The sequence below is a fragment of the Rana temporaria genome, chromosome 4 (assembly GCF_905171775.1).
Source record: "Rana temporaria chromosome 4, aRanTem1.1, whole genome shotgun sequence".
NCBI lineage: Eukaryota > Metazoa > Chordata > Amphibia > Anura > Ranidae > Rana > Rana temporaria.
The window spans coordinates 160,003,954-160,009,607 of NC_053492.1; positions in this window are offsets into that span (position 1 = coordinate 160,003,954).

Sequence of the window (5,654 nt, forward strand, 5' to 3'; positions counted from 1 at the left end):
CTATATGGGGCACAGGCAGTTCAGACTGTATTGGGCACAGGCAGGCCAGGCTGTATTGGGCACAGGTCACGCTATATGGGGCACAGGTCACGCTGTATAGGGCACAGGTCACGCTGTATGGGGCACAGGTCACGCTGCATTGACATTAGGGCGGCTCTGGGGGGCCCCATACAACATTTTGCCTATGGGGCCCTGTTGATTTTCTAGTTACGCCCCTGAATAATGAGTATGAAAGCTGTGGAATCTGAGGTCTTCTATACTACGGATTGGTTTGCTATCAGTGGCTCGCTGGATAATACAAATCATGCTGGATTAGGTCCTATGGACCATTGGCTCTGGTAAGCAGTTTTACCTCTTCATGGTGGTGGATATCACTTTGGCTTCAAAATCTCGTCACAGAGTTTAGCTGTTTAACATACACGGGTGTCTTTTGTATTACACATATGGATGGACTCCTTCACTGTTTGTTTTGGACTTTCTTCACATGGTCATTTCAATGCTGACCCCTAGGATTTTCAATTTTGTTTGTTTTTCACATATTTATTAATTTTTGTTTATGGTTTGTTGGTCACTCATGTCAAAGTGTACTTAGAGTGTAATTTATATGTGCACATTGAATGCTCCCTGCTCTGGTACCATTCAAAACAATTCCTTAAGGTCTGTAAAACTTAGCGCAACTATATATATATTCTTTCAGAGTCTAATGCAACCATTTTCAGGTTACGGTTTCAGAAAAAGTATGTATGTGCTTGAATTGACACAAACAAAAATGAATTCTAACTCAAAAAAAAGTAACTTCTATTGCTCTAACTTCTAGAGTTTGCTATGTTTGTTCTTCACGATCCCACTGTATGTAGGAACATAACCACCCTCCTTTGCTTGCTCCAAAGATGGACCTTGGGGCCAATGGTGTATCCTGGCCTAGGCCAACAAGGCCCAGGCTAGGGCAGCCACGTTGCAGGGGGGGCAGATGGAGAGAGTCCCTTCGGCTTGCACTACACTGTTAGTGTAGCGCCAGTCTTATGGGGGTTTACTGGGCTGAGAGGCAAATTAGTCTAGCACCCCCATAAAGTGCCCGCAACTGTGGGGGGGCTGCTTCCAATTTTGACTGTCTATCATCCTGGACCACAAACCTTCCTCACTGTGCTATATGTTTTTCTGCTGCATCATTGGCATGGTTATATCTTCTTAGTCCTCTCCATAAAATTATCAGAAATTTGTGCTTAAAGTAGAACTTTTTCATTTTGGATAGTGTAAGGGAGGGTTATAGCCCCTGTCGGTTTACTTTTACCAACCCTGTCCCATTTCAGAGATTTCCCTTCACCTTCCTGCCCCATAGCCAAACAGGAAGTGAGAGGAAATCTATGCAAATTAAGGGAATCCATTGCCCCCCCTCAGAAACTAGGGTCCCCACTTGAAAATTTCAGGGTGGTCTTAAACAGAAATGGGTGTGGACCTTGACATGAAGGGGTCATATTTAAATTAGGGGGTGCAGGAGTTAAGTCAGGCCTAGGGCAGCACAAAACCTAAATACACTACTTCTTGAGGCTATGGATTTGGGTACTTTTAGTGTCCATAGAGCCAGTGCACACGACCAAAACTAAAGTGCCCTGCTTGCTTCCCTAAAATAAATAAGAAAGAAAAGGAGAGGTTTATGAGTTCAATACAAGGAGGCAGAAAAATACAATAAGAAACAGTTTTATGAAAATAGATTAAAAGACAATTAAAGGGGTTGTTTTTCTTTCTGTAACTCCACACAGTAATGCAAGGCTTTCTCCCTGGTGTGGAGTGTCGTGCCGGCCCCCTCCCTTGGACTTACGGGAGAGTCAGGATCGCCCACTAACACACAGCTCCTTTCTCTATCTGCAAAATAGAGAGTGTCCTGACTCTCCCGTAGTCCAAGGGAGGGGGGCGAGCATGACACTCCACACCAGGGAGAAAGTGTCGCATTACTGTGTGGAGTTACAGACAGAAGAACAGGAAGTGAGGATTTTCAGAAGAAATAAGGACATTTAAAAGCAAAATGGAAGGATGAGGTAAGTGAAGGAGTACCTTTAAAACCCCCTTTAATATGGTTTTAAGAGCTTATGGTTTTTAACCTTATTGCATTCTTTGCATTAAGGTGAAAAACCTTCTGTGCGGAAAGATCCCCCCTGGCCCCCCTAAATTTTTACTTGGGGCCTGATCTCGATTCAGTGCGATTTCTTGAGAGCAGTGGCTCTCAAACGCTCTCTGTCTCCTCACAGGCAAACAGAAGTCGTTGGGGAACCATTGGCTCCTGCTGCTGTCTATCAAATCCGTGACAAGGATTGGTGGGCGGGGCCAAACACAATGTTTGTTTCAATGGGATGCTGGCAACTCAGCTTGGCATAGAGCCTGCATGGAGTCCCCCATAGAAGCTGCTTCCTATAGGGCACTAGCCAAAGAGAAGGAGCCATGACTGCCAGTGGGGGAGGATTGGGGCTTCTCCGTGCCCAGCCATTGCAAAGAGCATGGCAAATATAACATGTTTATATTTAAATAAATGTTTAGAATCATTTTAGCAGATGTGTATTAATTATTTTATTTTTGGAGAATAAGGATACCATTTAGTGCCATATTAAAGTCACCCTGCACATGTGGGGCAAAGCAACAGGTTTATTTAATGCCAGCCCCATCTCCTTCATTTACTTTCCTTCCTATCACTTTTCCACAGCTTCTCCATTCTGTGTTGAGGAGTGAAAACAATTAGCCATGTGTAAGCTAACAGTACTGGTTGACTGAGTTCCAGTCACTAAGTGCAAAGTGCAGTCACATAGGAAGAAGGGGAATAAGTCACAAACTCCCCGATGGTAAACTGGCTACAGGGGCGGGCCTGCCATTTAAAGGCTTCCACGCATACGTCGAAGTCATTCGACGCATGCGAGGGACGGCGGGCGCTGGACATGTACGGTAGGTCTGTACTGACGACCGTACATGTCCGAGCGGGCAGGATTCCAGCGGACGGTTTTTAAAACACGTCCAGGAATATTTGTCCGCTGGGAAAAGGCCCGGCGGGCAAATATTTGCTGGAATTCGGCCGCTCGCGCAAGTTTCAGCATACATGTTTGGTCGTGTGTACGGGGGGCCTAAATCACTCCTGAAGGATTTTAACTCTATAATGACTTCATTCAAGGAAAACAATACTTTTTTTGTCACAGAATACTGGAACACGCATACACACACACACATATAAAAAATATAAAATACATTATATATATATATATATATATATATATATATATATATATATATATATATATATATATATATAATGTATCGAGAAATAAAACAATATAAGAAAGGAAAGCAATATTTGAGTGGTTAGGAGAAAAAAAAAAATCTAAATCCTCCTCGTACAACATGCCACATAGTTTAGACCGATCGCATACCATCTCCATATTGGGAGATTGCAAATAGGACTTGTTACTGTACGTACCTCAGGTTGAGGTGCTTTAGTCATTTTCCATGCTGCCCATCACTACCTCTGGACCCTCCCCGTCACCAAGTTTAAAAGCCCCTCTATATTTTAGGTCATCTTCACTCACAGCAGATCTGCACCCTCCTTATTTTTTTAGGTGGAGTCCATCCATTCTATAGAGCTGGTAACTGACTGAGAAGTTGGCCCAGTTCTCCAGAAACCCAAACCCCCTCCTTTCTACAACAGCTCCTCAGCCACTTGTTTACTTCCCTAACCTCTGCTTTTCTGGTGTGGCTCGAAGTACCGGTAGTATTTCTGAGAAAACAACTTTTGAGGTCCTTTTCCTCAATTTTGCTCCCAAGTCCCTAAATTCGTTTTTTAGGACACTTCATCTACCTCTGACTTTGTCATTGGTGCCAGCATGCACCATAACAGTGGGGTCTTCCCCAGCCCCCTCCCAGTAATCTCTCCACCAGATCCGTGTTGTGCTGAAACCAAGTGCCTAGTAGACAGCATACAGCTTTGCACTTCAGGTCTTTGTGACAGATTGCTCTCTCTGTCCTAAGAATTGAGTCCCCCTTGCTTTTCTCCCACCCTCAATGGAGGAGGTATGCCCCTGGAAGCTAGGGGAGTCACTCAGCTCAGCAGTGCTGGTCCCTGACTGGTTTCACCAATGTCATTTTTTTTTTACTAAAAGCAAATGATTCAGTAGCTTAAACCAGGAAAATTAAAAATATATATTAGGTTGATGGAATGTTAGCTAAAAATTGTAGAGAAAGTAGTGATTACCCTTACTTTACTACTCCGTGTGCTTTTTTTCTGCACAAAATGCATGCACAGTGTTTTCCATGTATTCCAATGGCTCTTGTTCACACCATGCAGTCGGTTTCTGCACGGGAAACTGACTGCATGGTGTGAACTAGAGCCAATAGGCATTGGAATACATGGAAAAACACTGTGCATGCATTTTTAGTGCAGAAAAAATGCACACAAAACTGTACGGAACTGCGTCTGGTGTGAACTGGCCCTAAAAGTGGCACATTGGGACAAAAAAAAAAAGGAGGAAGAAGAGGGGGGTGGGGGGGGGGGGGGGAGGAGATGAACCTGAACCAATCTATAAAACATATAAAAGACAACAAGAAGCTACATGGAGTGCACCATGTATTTTATTTGAAGTATGCAAGACACGTTTCTTATATACTTTTTTTTTTAATTCATAAATTTTGCAATATAAAAAAGTAAAACAATCACACCACACACACACGTACACTTTATTACATATTCTTGTAGATCCTGATGTGCAGCCAACAGGAAATAGTGAAAACTTACAAGTCTCTGCATATTACATTATAATATATTGTGCTCTTTAGAGTAAACACACACACCCGGGATTTGCAATAAGCAAGTGTGTTTAGGAGCCGTGTGGTGTTTTACTGCGTGCTCTCTGCGTCACAGGCTGCTTTCATTGGAATTTATTGCATCTTTTGTGGTTTTTACAGGTTTATTGTTTCCAACAGCTGTATGCTAAACTATATCCATGACTGACCCTTAGGCCTCATACACACGATTGGTTAACCTGGAGGACAACGGTCTAAAGGACCGTTTTCATCGGTCCAAACCGATCGTGTGTAGGCCCCATAGGTTATTTAACCTTAGGTTAAAAAAATGGCAACTTGCTTTAAAATGTAACCGATGGATTGCTAAGCGTTAGTACGCACGTCCATCGGTTAAAAAATCCACGCATGCTCAGAATCAAGTCGGCGCATGCTTGAAGCATTGAACTTTGTTTTTTCAGCATGTCGTCGTGTTTTACGGCACCGCGTTCTGACACAATTTTTAACCGATGGTGTGTACGCACGACGGACCATCAGTCAGCAGACACACACACACACACACAAACAAAATGATGGTATGGATGCAGAATACATAAAAGTTAAGATGTATTGCTAGAAACTGAGAAGTGAGAACTAGTTAATCTTGAAACTGAATGATTCCAGTTTACATAATTTAAGTTGAAATAGTATTATGTTTAAAAGTAATGCAATAGGTCTGAATTATAAAAAAAACAAAAAAAAACAAAACAAAAAACAATACTTAGAGCAAGTCGTCACCATCCAAATCAAAAGACAGACCAATTTCATTTAAATATGCATGGCCCGGTATATGTGCAAAAGCACACACAAAATATATACCTCTTTTTGAAGAAGAAGAAAAA